Genomic DNA, 23212 nt, shown 5'->3' on the forward strand with positions numbered 1-23212 from the left:
TTAAGTTGACATGTTCTTCATTTTTGTCTTGTAAACATTGATTGATATCATGAAGACCTATTGGTAGAATACACCTGCCAGATTGTGTGGAATGTTTTGTACCTTGTAGGTTTGGGACAGCAGTGTGGGGGTAACCAGTGTGGTCTTGCAGTGTGGGTCTAACCAGTTTGGTCTTGCAGTGTGGGTCTAAGCAGTGTGGGTCTAAGCAGTGTGGTCTTGCAGTGTGGGTCTAAGCAGTGTGGGTCTAAGCAGTGTGGTCTTGCAGTGTGGGTCTAACCAGTGTGGTCTTGCAGTGTGGGTCTAACCAGTGTGGTCTTGCAGTGTGGGTCTAACCAGTGTGGGTCTAACCAGTGTGGGTCTAACCAGTGTGGGTCTAACCAGTGTGGGTCTAAGCAGTGTGGTCTTGCAGTGTGGGTCTAAGCAGTGTGGGTCTAAGCAGTGTGGGTCTAAGCAGTGTGGGTCTAAGCAGTGTGGGTCTAAGCAGTGTGGGTCTAAGCAGTGTGGGTCTAAGCAGTGTGGGTCTAAGCAGTGTGGGTCTAAGCAGTGTGGGTCTAAGCAGTGTGGTCTTATATGTTTGGGTCAGCAGTGTGGGGTAACCAGTATGGTCCTGCATGTTTCCATCAAAAATGTGGGTCTAACCAGTATGGTCTTGCAGTGTGGGGAAAACCAGTATGGTCTTATATGTTTGGTTCAGCAGTGTAGGGGATAACCAATAGGGTCCAGCAGGTTTGGGTCAGCAGTGTGGGGATAACCAATAGGGTCCAGCAGGTTTGGGTCAGCAGTGTAGGGGGTAACCAGTAGGGTCCTGCAGGTTTGGGTCAGCAGTGTGGGGGTAACCAGCAATGTCTTGCATGTTTCCATCAGAAATGTGGGTCTAACCAGTGTGGTCTTGCAGGTTTTCATTAGAAGTGTGGGGCTAACCAGTACGGTCTTGCAATTGTGGGGCTGACCAGTACGGTCTTGCACTTGTGGGGCTGACCAGTACGGTCTTGCACTTGTGGGGCTGACCAGTACGGTCTTGCACTTGTGGGGCTGACCAGTACGGTCTTGCACTTGTGGGGCTGACCAGTACGGTCTTGCACTGTGGGTCTAACAAGTATGGTCCTGCAGGTTTTGGCCAGCAGTGTGGGGTTAACCAGTGGCAGTGTGATGATGGAGCTTGTCTGCCTCTTTCCTGGCACTGTGATGGAAATGGAGACTGTCTGGATGGCTCTGATGAAATGGCTTGCCGTAAGTCATGCTATGTTTCACTTTCTGCTCTATTCCAAATGATCCCATATTTGTTGATGTAGTGAAATTCTAAATATGGCTTACAACCTGTATTTACTGTAGACCTATTCCACACAGGTCTGTTAAATGTATTACTGTAGACCTATTCCACGTAGGTCTGTTAAATGTATTTACTGTAGTCTGTTTACAGTAGGTCTGTTTGTCCCTGTTCCCCAGCCTGTCCTAGGGGCCAGTTTGCCTGCATGACCGGGGCTCCTGGCTGTGTAAGTAGCTCTGCAGTGTGTGATGGGCAGCACCAGTGTTCTGATGGGTCTGATGAACTGAACTGCCCAGAGGACCAGGGCTGTCTGCAGGGGGACTGGAGGTGTAGGAACAAGATCTGTATCCCCAAGGACCAATACTGCAATGGGGCTAATGACTGTGTGGACAACTCTGATGAGACCTGTGGTGAGATCTTATGGAAACCAAGAGAGCATGTATATGAGACGTTATGGAAATTAGGAACTATTTAGTTACCATGTAATAGGAGCTATTATGGAAACCAGAAGAGCAGGTATTTTAGACTGTGTACAGTAGTATGTAGTCACAAAATGTGACAAGACCTTCAATTGTGTAGGCAATGCCATGCACATTTAAACATTGAAAAAAACAATGTTCCAAATTACATTTGAACTTTGTCAATTTTTCTGTGGTGTTGGTCCTTCAGCTGGTCAAAATATCCACAGGAAAGTATTATTAAACAGACTTCAAAATGCGGTATTGTGTGGAAATCAAAATGTTTGCTCATGACCGAAAGCACGTGCACAAGAAGTACAAGCACACGAACCATGCATACTAACTGAAGTCTTGTAGGTGTTTACGTTTGTATTTATTATGGATCCCCACTCTTCTTGGTGTCAGGCAAAATTAAGGCAGTTATACATTTTAAAAACATTACAATACATTCATAACAGATTTCAAAATTGCAATTGGATGTGCACAGAGCTAACATTAATAATATGCATGTCAATCTCTCCTGGCTCAAATTGGAGGAGAGATTGTATTAGTTTTTTATTATGGATCCCCATCAGCTGCTGCCATGGCTACTCTTCCTGGGGTCCATCAAAATTAAGGCAGTTATACATTTTAAAAAACATTACAATACATTCATAACAGATTTCTCAACATATTAAGTGTGTGCCCTCAGGCATCTACTCAGCCAATCATCAGTCATTTGTGTAAGTGATGTGCTTGTTGAATGTTCTTCGCCATAAGCGTGCTGAAAATCTGTCAATTTGTTTACTGTAAAACACAATTTTATCTGCTCAAACACCATTTTTTCCAAAGGTTTACTAAGAGTTTGTAACAGGCTGATTGGTTGGCTATTTGAGCCAGTTAAGGGGGCATTACTATTCCTAGGTAGGGGAATAACTTTTGCTTCCCTCCAGGCCTGGGGGCACACACTTTCTAGTAGGCTTAAATTGAAGATGTGGCAATATCATCCACTATTATCCTCAGGGATCTTCCATCCAAGTTGTCCGGTGGCTTGTCATTGTTGATCGGCAAATTTTTCACCTCTTCCACACTTTAAGGATTTCAAAATTACAACCCTTGTCTTTCATAATTTGGTCAGCTATACCGGATTTGTAGTGTCAGTGTTTGTTGCTGGCATGTCATGCCTATGTTTGCTAATCTTGCCAATGACAAAATCATTGAAGTAGTTGGCAATATCAGTGGGTTTTGTGATGAATGAGCCATCTGATTCAATTAATGAATGATGGAGCAGAGTTTGCCTTTTTGCCCAAAATTTAATTTAAGGTGCTCTAAAGCTTTTTACTATCATTATTTGTCATTTATCTTTGTTTCACAGTGTGAAATTAAATCTTCATAACCAGTGCTCTAAAACCTTGGGTTGAACAATTAATTCCTGTGGTTATTTTGTCAAAACAAATTGAGCAGTTGAAGGACCAATCATACAGACCGGTTAGACTGGTAGAGTAAGTTTACATCTCGTTTTATTCAACATTCTGGCATTCACGATTTTGTGGTGCTTTGTTTCAGGCTATATATCAATGTTTTATCAGTAATGATAACCGGCAGTGGGTAGCCTATAGGTCTGGTAATGATAACAGGCAGTATGTAGCCTATAGGTCTGGTAATGATAACCGGCAGTATGTAGCCTATAGGTCTATAATGATAACAGGCAGTATGTAGCCTATAGGTCTGGTAATGATAACAGGCAGTATGTAGCCTATAGGTCTGGTAATGATAAGATCATGTGTGTTTATTCATCAGGAAGGCATGTAGTGTGACGAGGCTGTGATGTGTGTTTTTAAAGCTGTTCCTCTTACAGGCCGGTGTGGGCCAACGGCTGTGCGTTGTCCCGGAGGGTTGTGTCTGACTGAAGATGAGTGGTGTGATGGAAAACTGCACTGCTCTGATGGCAGCGATGAACCCTCTACCTGTGGTAGGAAACTCTAACCCTTAACCTCTAACCCTAACCTTCAGTCTATAACAATTTACCTGTGGTAGGAACATCTAACCCAGGGGTTTCAAACATACGGCTCACTGGCCAGATCCGTCCTCCGGACCCATTCAATCCCTGACCCCATTAAATACTGTGGATTTAAGAAAAAACTATCCGGGTGAAAATGATCTTAATGTACACTGAGATTAATAAAACGAAATGGAAACTTTGTAGAAATAGTGGACCTACATTGATACTTTTCACTCTGTCCAGCTTGCTAAAAGTCATCCAAACGAAAGCTAGAGGACACATTTTTTTTCTCGCATTTTGACCGCAATGAAATATAATCCATTTTAAGTGCGGCCCACCAGACCTCGGTGAAGACCACATTTGTATTTGTTTTTATTATGGATCCCCGTTAGCTGCTGCCAAGGCAGCAGCTACGCTTCCTGGGGTTTATTATGGATCCCCATTAGTTCCTGCCAAGGCAGCAGCTACTCTTCCTGGGTTTTATTATGGATCCCAATTAGTTCCTGTCAAGGCAGCAGCTACGCTTCCTGGTTCCAGCAAAATTTAAGGCAGTTAATAAAAATAAAACATTACATTCACAGATTTCACAACACACTGGGTGCCCTCAGGCCCCTACTCCACCACTACCACATATCTACAGTACAATATCCATGTGTGTATAGTGCGTATGTTATGATGTGTGTGTGCGCATGTGTCTGTGCCTATGTTTGTTGCTTCACAGTTCCCGCTGTTCCATTAAGTGTTTATCTGTTTTTAAATCAAATTTTACTGCTTGCATCAGTTACTCGATGTGGGATAGAGTTTCATGTTGTCATGGCTCTATGTAGTACTGTGCGCCTCCCATAGTCTGTTCTGGACTTGGGGACTGTGAAGAGACCTCTGGTGGCATGTCTTGTGCGGTGCGCATGGGTGTCTGAGCTGTGTGCTAGTCGTTTAAACGGACTGCTCGGTGCTCTCAACATGGCAATACCTCTCATAAATACAAGTAGTGATGAAGTCAATCTCTCCTCCACTTTGAGCCAGGATAGATTTACATGCATATTATTCATATTAGCTCTGTGTACATCCAAGGGCCAGCCGTGCTGCCCTGTTCTGAGACAATTGCAATTTTCCTAAATCCCTTTTTGTGGCACCTGACCACACGACTGAACAGTAGTCCAGGTGCGACAAAACTAAGGCCTGCCTTGTTGCTAGTGCAGTTAAGAATGCAGAGCAGCGCTTTATTGGTCCTCTGTAGCTCAATTGGTAGAGCACAGCGCTTGTAACGCCAGGGTAGTGGGTTCGATCCCCAGGACCACCCATACGTAAAAATGTATGCGCACATGACTAAGTCGCTTTGGATAAAAGCGTCTGCTAAATGGCATATTATTATGGACAGACTTCTCCCCATCTTAGCAACTGTTGTATCAATATGTTTTGACCATAACAGTTTACAATCCAGGGTTACTCCAAGCAGTTTAGTCACAACTTGCTCAATTTCCACATTATATATTACAAGATTTAGTTGAGGTTTAAAAACATTGTATTTTGGACAAATTCACTAGTTTTAGAAATATTTAGGACTAAGTCATTCCTTGCCACCCACTCTGAAACTAACTGCAACTCATTAAGTGTTGCAGTCCTTTCAGTCGCTGTAGTAGCTGACGTGTATAGTGTTGAGTCATCCGCATACATAGACACACTGGCTTTACTCAAAGCCAGTGGCATGTTATTAGAAAATATTGAAAAAAGTAATGGGCCTAGACAGCTGCCCTGGGAAATTCCTGATTCTACCTGGATTATGTTGGAGAGCCTTCCATTAAAGAACACCCTTTGTGTTCTGTTAGACAGGTAACTCTTTATCCACAATATATAAAGCCGTAACACAAGATTTTCCAATAGCAGACTATGATCGCACTGAAGTCTAACAAAACAACACCCACAATCTTTTTATCATCAATTTCTCTCAACCAATCAGTCATTTGTGTAAGTGCTGTGCTTGTTGAATGTCCTTCGCTATAAGCATGCTGAACGTTTCTCAATTTGTTTACTGTAAAATAGCATTGTATCTGGTCAAACAATTATTTTCAAAAACTTTAAGTGTTGGTAACAGGCTGATTGGTCAGGTATTTGAGCTTGTAAAGGGGGCTTTGCTATTCTTGGGTAGCGGATTGACCTTTGCTTCCCTCCAGGCCTGAGGGCACACACTTACTAGTGGGATTAAATTGAAGATATGGCCAATAGGAGTGGCAATATCGTCCGCTATTATCCTCAGTCATTTTTCATCCATGTTGTCAGACCCCTGTGGCTTGTCATTGTTGATAGAGAATTTTTTCACCTCATTCACACTCGCTTTACGAAATTCAAAATGACAATGCGTGTCTTTTCATACTTTCGTCAGATATACACTGCTCAAAAAAATTAAGGGAACACTAAAATAACACATCCTAGATCTGAATGAATGAAATAATCTTATTAAATACTTTTGTCTTTACATAGTTGAATGTGCTGACAACAAAATCACACAAATTATCAATGGAAATCAAATTTATCAACCCATGGAGGTCTGGATTTGGAGTCACCCTCAAAATTAAAGTGGAAAACCACACTACAGGCTGATCGAACTTTGATGTAATGTCCTTAAAACAAGTCAAAATTAGGCTCAGTAGTGTGTGTGTGGCCTCCACGTGCCTGTATGACCTCCCTACAACGCCTGGGCATGCTCCTGATGAGGTGGCGGATGGTCTCCTGAGGGATCTCCTCCCAGACCTGGACTAAAGCATCCGCCAACTCCTGGACAGTCTGTGGTGCAACGTGGCGTTGGTGGGTGGAGCGAGACATGATGTCCCAGATGTACTCAATTGGATTCAGGTCTGGGGAATGGGCGGGCCAGTCCATGGCATCAATGCCTTCCTCTTGCAGGAACTGCTGACACACTCCAGCCACATGAGGTCTAGCATTGTCTTGCATTAGGAGGAAACCAGGGCCAACCGCACCAGCATATGGTCTCACAAGGGGTCTGAGGATCTCATCTCGGTACCTAATGGCAGTCGGGCTACATCTGGCGAGCACATGGAGGGCTGTGCGGCCCCCCAAAGAAATGCCACCCCACACCATGACTGACCCACCGCCAAACCGGTCATGCTGGAGGATGTTGCAGGCAGCAGAACGTTCTCCACGGCGTCTCCAGACTCTGTCACGTCTGTCACATGTGCTCAGTGTGAACCTGCTTTCATCTGTGAACAGCACAGGGCGCCAGTGGCGAATTTGCCAATCTTGGTGTTCTCTGGCAAATGCCAAACGTCCTGCACGGTGTTGGGCTGTAAGCACAACCCCCACCTGTGGACGTTGGGCCCTCATACCACCCTCATGGAGTCTGTTTCTGACCGTTTGAGCAGACACATGCACATTTGTGGCCTGCTGGAGGTAATTTTGCAGGGCTCTGGCAGTGCTCCTCCTTGCACAAAGGCGGAGGTAGCAGTCCTGCTGCTGGGTTGTTGCCCTCCTACGGCCTCCTCCACGTCTCCTGATGTACTGGCCTGTCTCCTGGTAGCGCCTCCATGCTCTGGACACTACGCTGACAGACACAGCAAACCTTCTTGCCACAGCTTGCATTGATGTGCCATCCTGGATGAGCTGCACTACCTGTGCCACTTGTGTGGGTTGTAGACTCCGTCTCATGCTACCACTAGAGTGAAAGCACCGTCAGCATTCAAAAGTGACCAAAACATCAGCCAGGAAGCATAGGAACTGAGAAGTGGTCTGTGGTCACCACCTGCAACACCAGTCCTTTATTGGGGGTGTCTTGCTAATTGCCTATAATTTCCACCTGTTGTCTATTCCATTTGCACAGCAGCATGTGAAATGTTTTGTCAATCAGTGTTTCCTAAGTGGACAGTTTGATTTCACAAAAGTGTGATTGACTTTGAGTTACATTGTGTTGTTTAAGTGTTCACTTTATTTTTTTGAGCAGTGTACTTGGACGTGTGGTGTCAGCATTTGTTGCTGCCATGTCATGCCTAAGTTTGCTAATCTTGCCATTGAAAAAAATTATTAAAGTAGTTGGCAATATCAGGGGTTTTTGTGATGAATGAGCCATCTGATGCAATGAATGATGGAGCTGATTTAGCTTTTTTCCCAACATTTCATTGAAGGTGCTCCAAAGCTTTTTACTATCATTTGTCATTTCTTTGTTTCATAGTGTAGTTTCTTTTTATTCAGTTTAATCACATGATTTCTCATAAGCCAGACTTATTTGCCATTCCTTTTGCCTCATCCAATTCAACCATACAATTTTTCAATTCCTCATCAATCCACTTGGATTTAACAGTTTTTAGTCATTTTCGTAATGGGTGCATGCTTATTATTAACTGGAATAAGCAATTTCATAAATGTGTCAAGGGCAGTGTTTGCTCCTCATTACACACCACTGACCAACAAATATTCTTTACATCAACAACAGGAATCACTACAAAACGTATTACCTCTTACATAGGCCCAGCCTTTGGAACTGTGGTTTTCCTAGATATGGCTACAATATTGTGATCACTACATCCAATGAATCTGGATACTACTTTCAAGCAAATTTCTGCAGCATTAGTAAAGATGTGATCAATACATGTTGATGATTTCATTCCTGTACTGTTGGTAACTACCCTGGTAGGTTGACTGATAACCTGAACAAGGTTGCAGGCACTGGATACAGTTTGAAGCTTTTTTTTTGTGGGCAGCTTGAAAGCCAGTCAATATTTAAATCACCCAGAAAATATACCTCTTATCACATTATCAAGCATTACACACGATATCTAGATATTGACTGTTAGCACTTGGTGGTCTATAGCAGCTTCCCACCAGAATGGGCTTTAGGTGAGGCAGATGAACCTGTAGCCATATTACTTCAACAGTATTTAACATGATATTGTCTCTAATCTTTACAGAAATGTGGTCCTGAATACAGTGAGGGGAAAAAAGTATTTGATACCCTGCTGATTTTGTACGTTTGCCCACTGACAAAGAAATTATCAGTCTATAATTTTAATGGTAGGTTTATTTGAACAGTGAGAGACAGAATAACAACAACAAAATCCAGAAAAACGCATGTCAAAAATGTTATAAATTGATTTGCGTTTTAATGAGGGAAATAAGTATTTGACCCCTCTGCAAAACATGACTTAGTACTTGGTGGCAAAACCCTTGTTGGCAATCACAGAGGTCAGACATTTCTTGTAGTTGGCCACCAGGTTTGCACACATCTCAAGAGGGATTTTGTCCCACTCCTCTTTGCAGATCTTCTCCAAGTCATTAAGGTTTTGAGGCTGATGTTTGGCAACTCGAACCTTCAGCTTCCTCCACAGATTTTCTATGGGATTAAGGTCTGGAGACTGGCTAGGCCACTCCAGGACCTTAATGTACTTCTTCTTGAGCCACTCCTTTGTTGCCTTGGCTGTGTGTTTTGGGTCATTGTCATGCTGGAATACCCATCCATGACCCATTTTCAAAGCCCTGGCTGAGGGAAGAAGGTTCTCACCCAAGATTTGACGGTACATGGCCCCGTCCATCGTCCCTTTGATGCGGTGAAGTTGTCCTGTCCCCTTAGCAGAAAAACACCCCCAAAGCATGATGTTTCCACCTCCATGTTTGACGGTGGGGATGGTGTTCTTGGGGTCATAGGCAGCATTCCTCCTCCTCCAAACACGGCGAGTTGAGTTGATGCCAAAGAGCTTGATTTTGGTCTCATCTGACCACAACGCTTTCACCCAGTTCTCCTCTGAATCATTCAGATGTTCATTGGCAAACTTCAGACGGGCCTGTATGTGTGCTTTCTTGAGCAGGGGAACCTTGCGGGCGCTGCAGGATTTCAGTCCTTCACGGCGTAGTGTTACCAATTGTTTTCTTGGTGACTATGGTCCCAGCTGCCTTGAGATCATTGACAAGATCCTCCTGTGTAGTTCTGGGCTGATTCCTCACTGTTCTCATGATCATTGCAACTCCACGAGGTGATCTTGCATGGAGCCCCAGGCTGAGGGAGATTGACAGGTCTTTTTTTGTTTCTTCCATTTGCGAATAATCACACCAACTGTTGTCACCTTCTCCAAGCTGCTTGGCGATGGTCTTGTAGCCCATTCCTGCCTTGTGTAGGTCTACAATCTTGTCCCTGACATCCTTAGAGAGCTCTTTGGTCTTGGCCATGGTGGAGAGTTTGGAATCTGATTGATTGCTTCTGTGGACAGGTATTTTATACAGGTAATAAACTGAGATTAGGAGCACTCCCTTTAAGAGTGTGCTCCTAATCAGCTCGTTACCTGTATAAAAGACACCTGGGAGCCAGAAATCTTTCTGATTGAGAGGGAGTCAAATATTTATTTCCCTCATTAAAATGCAAATCAATTTCTAACATTTTTTACATGCGCTTTTCTGGATTTTTTTGTTTGTTATTCTGTCTCTCACTGTTCAAATAAACCTACCACTAAAATTATAGACTGATCATTTCTTTGTCAGTGGGCAAACGTACAAAATCAGCAGGGGATCAAATACTTTTTTCCCTCACTGTATAAACCGCAACACCTCCACCATTTGGCATTTCTATATTTTCTGTAAATGTTATAACCTTTATTGCTACCACTATGTCATCAAAGGTATTGTCTAAGTGAGTTTCAGAGTCTGAATGTGAATGTCATCTGTTACTAGCAAATTATTGATTTCATGAACATTGTTTCTTAAGCTACATATGTTAATGTGGGCTATTTTGAGCACTTCTTCTGGGCTCTTACTTGTTTTTATTGCTTTACTGGGAAGCTTAGCAGCAGTAGAAATGCTCATGTTATGTATGTTAGTGCAGGGTGAGCTGCACACAGTGGACTTCCACCTAGGGCACACCGGCTCAGTGGTAACAATATAAATCTGGTTAATAGGCACATGATTACTGCATCCAATAGCTGTAGGATCATCCGAGGCATTCAGGGCAGTTAGAGGGACATAAATTAGGTTATTTGTATTGTCTACCGATGCCCCTGGTGTAATGTACATTTGCTGAATCATTATGACAACTACGTCACAATGGTAGGGATTAGCTGAGCTGGGCTTGGGTCATTGATAAGTCATTGTGTCAACGCAGCCTTATCATGCTGTGAAAGGATCCAGGAACCCAAATGATTTGGGTGGATCCCATCCTCCTTATAAAACGTACTTTGTTTCCAAAGGGTATCAATTGTCAAAAAAAGTGACACCCATTTGAGCTGCAATCACGTAGCCAGTTGTGAAGAGCGATTCCTTGCCAAAGCATTCAATGCCATGATTCAGAGTGGGCACAGGGCCAGATATGGTGTCTGAGAGTCAATCAGCTCTTTAAAATCCCGTTTCAGCTGCTCTTCATGATGTCATTTAAACCCAATTGGACTACAATAGAATCGATTTCCATGTCCTGACGTAGTACATTCGGGAGCAGCTTAGTAATTTAATTTACTCGAGCTCCGGGATAGGACACTGTTTTTGCACCAGGAATGGTCAAATTTCTTACCATGGAGCTGCCCAAAATCACGGCTGGCGAGAAGGATGAGGAAATCCGCCCAGTCTCACGCTTCTCAGGATTCGGAGAACCCTTGATGGATGGGTGAGAGGCAGGATAACTTGAGCCCGTAACTCCCGGCGCCTGGTGCAGGCCTCTGACAGATGGAGAAGCCCCGCTCGATCCAGAGCAGGGACTTAGGTTGCTGACTTCGAAATCGTTGTAGTAGGCCCTGCGGTCACAGGCACCCCCTGTGATGAAGGTTCATGAAGATCAGGCTCCAGGAACGCAAAAACTATTTGTTTGTATCCGCTCCGGGCCTCTCGTCGAGAGTGTAGACTGCTTTCGGGGAGGTCGCTGTCTTCAGCTTCCACGGCTCGTGACATGCGACCATCATTGATTGCCTTCCTCCTCATGCTGTGCTCCTTCGACGGCGCTGTCAGATGGGTGAGCTCCGGGCAACACCGGCCAGTCTGACAAACTACAAGGCGGAGATGCATCCAACAAGCATGAATGCCGTCCAGCCACCGGTGTACAAAAATGTAAACGTTCCGCTCTGCCGTTTCCTCAGTTTCTTACGTAGGCTGGCGACTTGCGTGATCAAGGATGTCACGTCAAGCCTATAATCCTTGGCAAGTAAATTGCCGCATTGGAACTCTGAGTGATCCGGTTTGTCCCGTAACAAAGCATATAGCTCCTACAGCGCTGGAACCGTTAATGTATTTTTCCAGAAAGAGGGCTCCATTGCAAAAGTAATCTGGTACCTACTTCGTTAGCTTAATGGCTAGCAGCTTAGTGTCTCTGTCAAGCAGGCTTCAACCAAGAAATAGCTGTTCAAATCCCACTCGATGCTGTCGATAAAATCCAACTCGAACGTGTACACCGTCTCAGACAAAGAGGACAGATGAGCGTCCAAATGTTGCCAAATTTGCTCTCTTTTAAGGATTAAGTAATGGTTAAAAGCCTAGGTAAGACTTGTTGGCACCAAAATGAGCATGAATGATCAGTTCCCGGCGCAAAGTTCTGTAATCTATTTTCCTTGAAGACTGGGTAAAGGGAAGCGTGTTGCTCTCGTAGTCGATAAACTGTATGTTGACAACAATGTTCTGCGACACAGACTACTCCATGGCTATTCTGAAAGTTCTAATCGGAGTCGAATAATGGAACACCCAATACTAGCCATGGTAGGGATTGTAATAATAAAACACATAGTATTTTATAAATGGATTAGACGGTATTACAAGAAAGGATAACAAGTGAAATACATCTTCAAATATAACTAATTAGAACACAAGTACTCAATCAACATAGTGGAGATAAAAACATGGCAAACAGAAGACATAGAAGGCACAGTATGTGTGGATGTATTGTGATGGAAGGTGTGGTGTGTATTTTTGTGTTTTGGAAAAGTGTGGCGTTAAGGGAGTGAAAAAGGAAATGGTTGCATATCCAAGAACCAACGTGTGTCTATGAGCAGGGGTTGTGAGAGCTTTACATTTCAAAATAAATGTAATGTATTAATTGTCCTTTATTGTCCTGTCTCCCGAGTGGTGCAGTGGTCTAAGGCACTGCATCGCAGTGCTAGCTGTGCCACTAGAGATCCTGGTTCGAATCCAGGCTCTGTCGTAGCCGGCCACGACCGGGAGACCCACGGGGCGGCGCATAATTGGCCCAGCGTCGTCCAGGGTAGGGGAGGGAATGGCCAGCAGGGATATAGAGCATGGCGTTTGCAACGCCAGGGTTGTGGGTTCGATTCCCACGGGGGGCCAGTATGAAAAATAAAAAGATAATGTAAGTCGCTCTGGATAAGAGCATCTGCTAAATGACTAAAATGTAAATGTAATGACGGAATGGGCCCCAACCCTATATCCTAGACACCCACCTGAGCAACCCATACACTCACATAGCTAGCACACATAGCACCATAATTTGCAAATAAATTCATTAAAAAATCCTACAATGTGATTTTCTGGATTTTTTTTCCTCAATTTGTCTGTCATAGTTGACGTGTACCTATGATGAAAATTACAGGCCTCATCTTTTTAAGTGGGAGAACTTGCACAATTGGTGGCTGACTAAATACTTTTTTCCCCACTGTATATATATATTACATTATCAACCCTGCAAGCAATACAAGACTCTTATTATGGTGGGACATTATAACAATACTGTTTTAAATAGCTCAATGGACCGTAAAGGAAATCGCACTACAAACATGCTCTTAAAGAAATCATGAATGTCATGGATACATTAGAACTAGTAGATATATAGAGGCTTAAATATCCTGATCTAGTGAGATATACGTGGCGGAGACTCAATCAAGCTAGTCGTCTTGACTTCTTTATGTCATTCTCGTTGGCACCTAAAGTTTAAAGTGTTGATAGGGGACAGAATGCCGTCGGACCATCATATAATTGGCATATACATTACTCTTACTGAATTCCACGTTGGCGAGGATATTGGAAATTTAATTAAAGCTTATTGGATGATAACTTGTTTTTAAGTAGGACAGAGGAATTTATAACTGATTATTTTCCGACATAACACAGGTACAGCAAATCCCCTTATTGTATGGGACACTTTTAAATGTGCCTTTTTAGAGGCCATGCAATTCAGTATTATTCAGTACCCATCTCAAACAAAAGCAATTTAGGTTGAGTCCATACTAACAAAGGAAATGGGTCTAACAGAACAGATACATTTAGATGGCAATAAAAACTAACAGGCTCAGAATAAATTTGAAGAAAAACAAAAATTGAGAAACTTATTCAAGAAAGATCAAGTGTAATATATTATAAAAATAAAGCAAACTGGATGGAATATGGGGGGAAAAATGCACCAAATTATTTTTTAATCTTCAACATAGAAATGCTACCAAAAATAATTGACTGAAACTGGTTATAAATGACGGATTCACCTAATTATATTTTGACGGAGGAAGCAAAGTACTTTTAAGCATATGTTTTTGTTTCAGTCGCCTCTAACTGAAGCTAATTGTAAGGATTTTTTTCTATTGAGAATGTAAAATTAACAGCCATACAGAAAGACTCATGTGAAGGTGAAATTACAGAGGACGAACTTCTAGATGCAATTAAAGACTAAGTCCGGGAGAACTCCAGGGTTGGATTGCATACCAGTCGAGATATGCCAAACCTTTTTTGATCTACTCAGAGGACAGTTATTAGCATGTTTTAACCACTCCTATGTAAATTGTAGGTTATCAGACACTCAAGAAGGTCGGATTTCATTAGTACTGAAACAGGATACAAGTGGGAAATTTAAAGATCCAGTCCATTACACTTCAGTGTTGATGCAAAATGTGTAGCGCATAGAATTAAAAAGGTATTGTCAGATATTATTCATTCTAATCAGACAGTTTTTTTTACATGGACGATACATTGGAGATAATATAAGGCAAGTACTGGAAACAATAGAACATTATGAAAAATCTGGGAAACCAGGCCTGCTATTCATAGCAGACTTTGAAAAGGCATTTGTTAAAGTACAACTGGAGTTTATATATAAATGCCTGGAGCATTTCAATTTTGGAGAATCTCTTTTATAGAATGGGTTAAAATCATGTATAGTAACCATAGGTGTAAAATAGTAAATAATGTCTTTCTCCGAAAAGTTTTAAACTGTCGGAGTAAAACAAGGTTGTCCACTATCGGCATATCTATTTATTATGGCCATCAATGTTAGCTATTCAAATCAGATCCAACAATAATATCAAGCGATTAGAAATCCACGGCTTAAAAACAAAGGTGTCATTGTACGCTGATTCATGTTTTCTTTTAAATCCACAACTTGAATCCCTCCACAGCCTCAGAGTATCTAGATACATTTTCTAACCTCTCTGGATTACAACCAAATTATAATAAATGTACTATATTACGTATTGATCACTAAAAAAATACTACTTTTACATTACCATGTAGTTTACCAATAAAATGGTCTGCTGGTGATGTGGATATGCTCGGAATACATATCCCAAATGAAATAAATGATCTCACTCAATACATTTTTAATAGAAAGTTAGCAAAAATAGATAAGAGCTTGCTACCATGGAAAGGTAAATACCTGTCTATTTGTGGGAAAATCACCCTGATTTAACTCTAGTATTATCCCAGTTTACCTATTTGCTTATGGTCTTTCCTACACCTAGCAAACTTTTTTTCCCTGTTTTTTTCCTTTTTTTTATTACATGAGAAATATAAATTTTTATTTGGAATGGCAAACCAGACAAAATTAAACGGGCCTATTTATATAATGAATATGAATTCGGAGGACGAACGATTAAATATTAAAGCATTAGACATCACTAAAAGCTTCAGTCATACAAAAGTTATACTTAAATCAGAACTGGTTCTCTAGCAAATTAGTAATGTTGTCTCACCCAATGTTCAAGAAAGTCCCTTTTCCCTTTATTCAGATACAACCTCACTTTCAGTTATTTGAAAAGGAAATCTCCCAAATATCACTTTCTAAAACAACCATAGAAAGTTGGTTGCAAATTTAATCCTCCAGAAACGACAGAACAATGCAACAAATATTGTGGTTAAACTCAAATATACTCATTGATTAAAAAACTATTTTTTGAAAAAAAATTAAGGTATCTTCGTAAATTATATCATAGGTAGGACTGGTGGAGTTATGTCGCACATGCAGCTAACAAAAACATATGGAAAGGTCTACTCTACCCAAAATTACAACAAATTAATTGCAGCATTACCGTGGAAGTGGGGGAAAAGTAAGGAACTTGTCTGTCGGCCCTGCATTAAAGAACATAATTGGTTAAAGAATATTGTGATTTAAATAAAGTATACCAGTTTCATTTAAGGAACAAAGGATTGACAGCCGTCCCATATAGATTGCAAAATAGTTGGGAAGAGATTTGATGTACCGATTCCATGGCAGTGTTTATGAACTGATACGCAAAATGATGTGTGATTCAGAACATAGAATTTTTCACTTTTAAATTATTACACAAAATTCTTGCTACCAATAGAAGTATTTATATGGGTGATACAATCTTCCCAGCTCTGCAGATTTTGCTGCGAAGAGACAGAATCATTAGATCATTTGTTTTGGTACTGTCCATTTGTAGCTTGTTTTTGGTCACGGATCCAGGAATGGCTGAAGGATTGCAATATTTACCTGGAGCTAACCCTGCAGATGGTGGGGTTGGAAAGTAAAGGGAAATATATCTTTAAAAGGGATATGTATGTGTATATATCTCTACAAGAAAAATAAACACATGGGGGATTGGAAGTGAATGGCTGAAGGATTGCAATATTTACCTGGAGCTAACCCTGCAGATGACACTACTGGGTGATCTGAAAAGTCATAGTCAATCGATCAATAATATAATAATTTTAGATAAATGTATTTTCAATGTACAATCTGTAGAAACAATGAGAATAGAAGGGTTCAGAACTTTTGTGAAACAGTACAGTTGTAAAATATATGGCAAATAGAAATCCTATATGGATGGTGTTAAAAGATAGATGGGAGGTGTTGAATGGAATTGAAGGATGGGTCTAATAACAACTAATAACAAGATAACTAATAATGTAAGCATACTGTGTCCATAATAAGTATATAGGTTATAGGGTGAGAGATTTTGTGAAAGAGCACAGTTAGAAAGATATGGCATATAGAAGCAAACCAGATGGACCTCGTGACAATGATTGGAGTGGTTGAGGGTAAGGGAGGTTCAGGAGTAAAGACAAACAAAATAGAATTATTGGAAAATTGACTGTGTCCATAAAATGCATATAGTGTGTATATATAAGCTGGAAGTAGAGGCCTAATCATTGTTGTTTACTCCAATTAGGGAAGGGGTGGTGGGATTGGAAAGTAATAAAGGGAAATATATTTAAAAAAAGGATATGTATTTATATGCATGTCTGTATATGTATATATATTTGTGAGGGGGAAAAAAACATGGGATTGGAAGTGATGCAGACAATTACACTGGAAGTTACAATCTAGCTGCAATATTAAAGCTGAAAAAAATAAAGATAGCGGTCCGACCAGTTAAAAGCTAACTGCGTCGTGGAATCCACACAAACAATTTCTGTATTTGTATTTAATTGGTTTAACGGTTTTGTTTTAATCAAAAATGTTTTTTTCCAGCATGCAGATCGCGGGTCAATTAGCCTGACACCCCTGCTCTAACCCTGACCTCTACTATTAGCTCCTGAGTGGCGCAGTGGTCTAAGGCACTGCATCGCAGTGCTAACTGTGCTACTAGAGATCCTGGTTCGAATCCAGGCTCTGTCGCAGCCGGCCGCGACCGGGAGATTCATGGGCGGCGCACAATTGGCCCAGCGTCGTCCAGGGTAGGGGAGGGAATGGCCGGAAGGGATGTAGCTCAGTTGATAGAGCATGGCGTTTGCAATGCCAGGGTTGTGGGTTCGTTTCCCATGGGGGGCCAGTATAAAAATAAAAATAAATGTATTCACTAACTGTAAGTCGCTCTGGATAAGAGCGTCTGCTAAATGACTAAAATGTAAATGTACTAATGTGAACCTCTTCAGTCATAACTGACTGTTATGGCGTCTGAAACGTGTCAAAGGACAGGCTGGTCTGACTGATCTCTACTTTCCAGGGAGGACCTGTTCAGTAGAGAACGGTGGCTGCAGTCACTCCTGTGTGGATCAGCCCTGGGGAGCTCTCTGCTCCTGTCCTAAAGGCCATAGGCTGTCTGCTCACGGAGCCGCCTGTCAGGGTGAGTTGGTTTGTGATCCTGTTGAAGACTTATTGTCATGACTGGTTTCATTATGTATTCCTTTACTTTAAGCCTCTTAGCCTAAATACTCTGAACCCCTCTCCTCTCTGTATATATGGATGAAAGCTCTCTGCCTTAGTTGGGCTAGGGTCCTCTGTAGCTCAGTTGGTTAGGGTTAACCCTAATAGACTGTATCCCTCGGCTATCCTCTCTGTAGATGTGGATGAATGCTCTCTTCCTTACGGTCCATGCATGCACTTTTGTGTCAACACACCCGGGTCCTTCTACTGCCACTGCCGAGACGGCTTCCAGCTTCAAGGAACCACTGACTGCTATGCTAAAGGTGAAGTTTAATCGTAACATTAGTCGGATGATTAACTTCTGACTGACTATCTAAACCTGTTCAATATTTGATGCTTTTCAGGAAATTACACAACGTTTCTGACTGCAAAGAAGGGAACTATTGGATTTCTGAATCTGAAGACTCTGAGATTTGAGGCTCTTCAGAGTGTTGGCTATGATCCTCTGGCCCTGGCCTTTGACCTGTCCAGGAGCTCATTCTACTGGGCTGATGACCAGGGGAACATCTACAAGGCTAAGGAGCAGCAGAGCAGGATCCTTTATCATGGTTGGTTTGTTCTGATGTTCTATCATGATTGGTTTCTCCTGATGTAGCAGGATCTAGAAGTCTTCATGGCTCCACCTGTACCTGAATACCCGATCAGGGACCCGAGCGGGTCTGGATCCAGAATTCTAAATCTCATGGGTCTGGTTCAGATCTGATATGATTATCATTGGTCTCAGGGTATGTGTAATTTTAACTGACTTGTCCGGAAGGACCCATACAGATCTGACTGCTGCAGTAGAGAGATTGTGTCATTTATGCTGCTGTTCTTGCTTTTCACGAGAGTGGCGAGTGTAGCTAGTTGTTGTTGGCCAATCATAAATCAAAGTAGCGATAGGCTAGTCAGACCCTCTGTGTGGCAAAAGTTACGAGATACTGCATCTATGGAACTAAAGGATAAGGATAGGCTACAATGACTAACTACTTAATACTGCATCTATGGAACTAACATGAAAGGATAAGGATAGGCTACAATGACTAACTACTTAATATTCTGAAGTTAGGAGATACTGCATCTATGGAACTAACATGAAAGGATAAGGATAGGCTACAATGACTAACTACTTAATACTGCATCTATGGAACTAACATGAAAGGATAAGGATAGGCTACAATGACTAACTACTTAATACTGCATCTATGGAACTAACATGAAAGGATAAGGATAGGCTACAATGACTAACTACTTAATATTCTGAAGTTACGAGATACTGCATCTATGGAACTAACATGAAAGGATAAGGATAGGCTACAATGACTAACTACTTAATATTCTGAAGTTACGAAATACTGCATCTATGGAACTAACATGAAAGGATAAGGATAGGCTACAATGACTAACTACTGCATCTATGGAACTAACATGAAAGGATACGGATAGGCTACAATGACTAACTACTGCATCTATGGAACTAACATGAAAGGATACGGATAGGCTACAATGACTAACTACTTAATACTGCATCTATGGAACTAACATGAAAGGATAAGGATAGGCTACAATGACTAACTACTTAATATTCTGAAGTTACGAGATACTGCATCTATGGAACTAACATGAAAGGATAAGGATAGGCTACAATGACTAAATACTTAATACTGCATCTATGGAACTAACACGAAAGGATAAGGATAGGCTACAATGACTAACTACTTAATATTCTGAAGTTACGAGATACTGCATCTATGGAACTAACATGAAAGGATAAGGATAGGCTACAATGACTAACTACTTAATACTGCATCTATGGAACTAACATGAAAGGATAAGGATAGGCTACAATGACTAACTACTTAATACTGCATCTATGGAACTAACATGAAAGGATAAGGATAGGCTACAATGACAACTACTTAATATTCTGAAGTTACGAGATACTGCATCTATGGAACTAACATGAAATGATAAGGATAGGCTACAATGACTAACTACTTAATACTGCATCTATGGAACTAACATGAAAGGATAAGGATAGGCTACAATGACTAACTACTTAATACTGCATCTATGGAACTAACATGAAAGGATAAGGATAGGCTACAATGACTAACTACTTAATATTCTGAAGTTACGAGATACTGCATCTATGGAACTAACATGAAAGGATAAGGATAGGCTACAATGACTAACTACTTAATATTCTGAAGTTACGAGATACTGCATCTGTGGAACTAACATGAAAGGATAAGGATAGGCTACAATGACTAAATACTTAATACTGCATCTATGGAACTAACATGAAAGGATAAGGATAGGCTACAATGACTAACTACTTAATACTGCATCTATGGAACTAACATGAAAGGATAAGGATAGGCTACAATGACTAACTACTTAATATTCTGAAGTTACGAGATACTGCATCTATGGAACTAACATGAAAGGATAAGGATAGGCTACAATGACTAACTACTTAATACTGCATCTATGGAACTAAAGGATAAGGATAGGCTACAATGACTAACTACTTAATACTGCATCTATGGAACTAAAGGATAAGGATAAGGATAGGCTACAATGACTAACTACTTAATACTGCATCTATGGAACTAACATGAAAGGATAAGGATAGGCTACAATGACTAACTACTTAATACTGCATCTATGGAACTAACATGAAAGGATAAGGATAGGCTACAATGACTAACTACTTAATTTTCTGAAGTTAGGAGATACTGCATCTATGGAACTAACATGAAAGGATAAGGATAGGCTACAATGACTAACTACTTAATACTGCATCTATGGAACTAACATGAAAGGATAAGGATAGGCTACAATGACTAACTACTTAATACTGCATCTATGGAACTAACATGAAAGGATAAGGATAGGCTACAATGACTAACTACTTTAATATTCTGAAGTTACGAGATACTGCATCTATGGAACTAACATGAAAGGATAAGGATAGGCTACAATGACTAACTACTTAATACTGCATCTATGGAACTAACATGAAAGGATAAGGATAGGCTACAATGACTAACTACTTAATACTGCATCTATGGAACTAACATGAAAGGATAAGGATAGGCTACAATGACTAACTACTTAATACTGCATCTATGGAACTAACATGAAAGGATAAGGATAGGCTACAATGACTAACTACTTAATATTCTGAAGTTAGGAGATACTGCATCTATGGAACTAAAGGATAAGGATAGGCTACAATGACTAACTACTTAATATTCTGAATGGAGTTATTTTAAACTGTGTAGTACGAGAAAGTGCATGCAGCCTCAATTAGCCAAGTTAGCTTAACAAGCTTCTCCCGGTTTGATGAAGTCAAGACGGGTACTACGTAATCATATTGAATGATAAATAACCTGGATCCTCTGATGGTTGGTTTGTTCAGTTAGGATCCTTTATGATGGTTGGTTCGTTCAGATAGGATCCTTTATGATGGTTGGTTCGTTCAGATAGGATCCTTTATGATGGTTGGTTCGTTCAGATAGGATCCTTTATGGTGGTTGGTTCGTTCTGATGGGATCCTCTGGTTTTGTTTTGATGGGATCCTCTGATAGTTGTTTTGTTTTGATGGGATCCTCTGATGGTTGATTTGTTTTGATGGGATCCTCTATGATATATTGTTTTGTTGTTGATGGGAACCTCCTATGATGGTTGGTTTGTTATGGTGTATCATAATCTTCTACGATGGTTGGTTTGTTCTGGTGTAGAAGAATCCTCTAGGATGGTTGGTTTGTTCTGATGGGATCCTCTGACAGTGGTCATCAAGGCATTCCTAGTCTCTCATCAAACATTTCTGTGGAAAAGCCAATGATGAAGACAAAGGCTTTTTGTTCCGTGTTGCCCTGTTGGCGGTAGGTGCACTTGATTCAGAAGCCCTGTTGGTACCAGGTAGACAGTTCCCATTTTGATCCATTTCATTTGTCTGAAAAGCCTACCCGGCGACCTGGAAATCTGTGGCTAAGTCGAGTGAGCCTACTGTGTTGGCCAATCGGATAGCTCAAATCACTGTGCCTCCCTACAGCTTCCACGCCACAGCAAAGTTTGATACTAGTCTGAGATTTCATAACTTTTAAAACATGACCAGAGAGAGACTGTCAAAGAATACAGCAAAGAGCTGCTGTTTTTGAGTGAGTGCATGTCAAAATTGTATTCAGCGCTGTCAACACTTAATAAAAAAAATATATTCAACACTAGTACAAGACATCAAATGCGCTTCTCTACTTCGACTTGCGCTGCAGCTGCTATGAATTAGTAGCCAAGTGTCTATAGCCTTGCGTTTCTATTATTAGCAGCTTGTCGTGGCTATTTTAATATCTGAATATTTCACTTCCTCTGGTCATAGGAACATTGTGAATTTGTGACTGAGGCAGATGCGGTGTGACTAGAGATTCACCATCAGGTGTAAGATTGTCCCCCCTCTCTGGTCATTCTCACCAGAGGAAAGGAAGGAAAGAGCAGGGACCATAAGCGTCTTAATTGAAAGGGAAAAACCAGCTGACACTAGGCCCTCCATGGAATGAGTTTGACACCTCTGGTCTACAGCTTGTCATGAGGTATTCCAACTCAGGCGAGCAGAACCCCTCCGAGTTTACCTGACGCTGCTGTTCTGTCCTGCCGATGAATAGAAAAATACAGCTGGATTAATATTTTCCATGTTCTTGTTCAGCCATGACATGGAGAAAAATATATTAGTTCTTCAGACCCCGTTGATAGTCTCGAACGGAGCTCGTCCAGTTCATTCTCCAGTGATTGAATGTTCGCCAATAGAATGGAGGGTAGAGGCGGTTTATCCACTCGCTGACAGTCTCTAGAGGCGGTTTCAGTCTCATCCTGCATGCTAGCCTCTAACGTCGCCGCTTCCTGTCAGGGATTTGGGCATGGTCCAGGATGAGCAGTATGTCATTTGCCTCGACTCATTTTAGTAAAATCCTCATCTAAATCGAGGTTAGTGATCGCTGTTTTGATGTCCAGAAGAAATTGTGGTGGAAACATTATGTATAAAAAAATTCAGATAAGCGCAAAAAAGCACAATTGGTCAGGAGCCTGTACAAAGTCTGCTATCCCTCCAGTGCCATCTTTAACTTATGCCATTTTAATTATATGAGTGGGAGTGACTAACAAAATCCAGTACGGCCTGATCCAGCACCCCTGGAGGTCAGGATCCCTGGGCACATGCGCTGCGTGCCTGG

The sequence above is a fragment of the Coregonus clupeaformis genome, unplaced genomic scaffold (genome assembly GCF_020615455.1).
Source record: "Coregonus clupeaformis isolate EN_2021a unplaced genomic scaffold, ASM2061545v1 scaf0695, whole genome shotgun sequence".
NCBI lineage: Eukaryota > Metazoa > Chordata > Actinopteri > Salmoniformes > Salmonidae > Coregonus > Coregonus clupeaformis.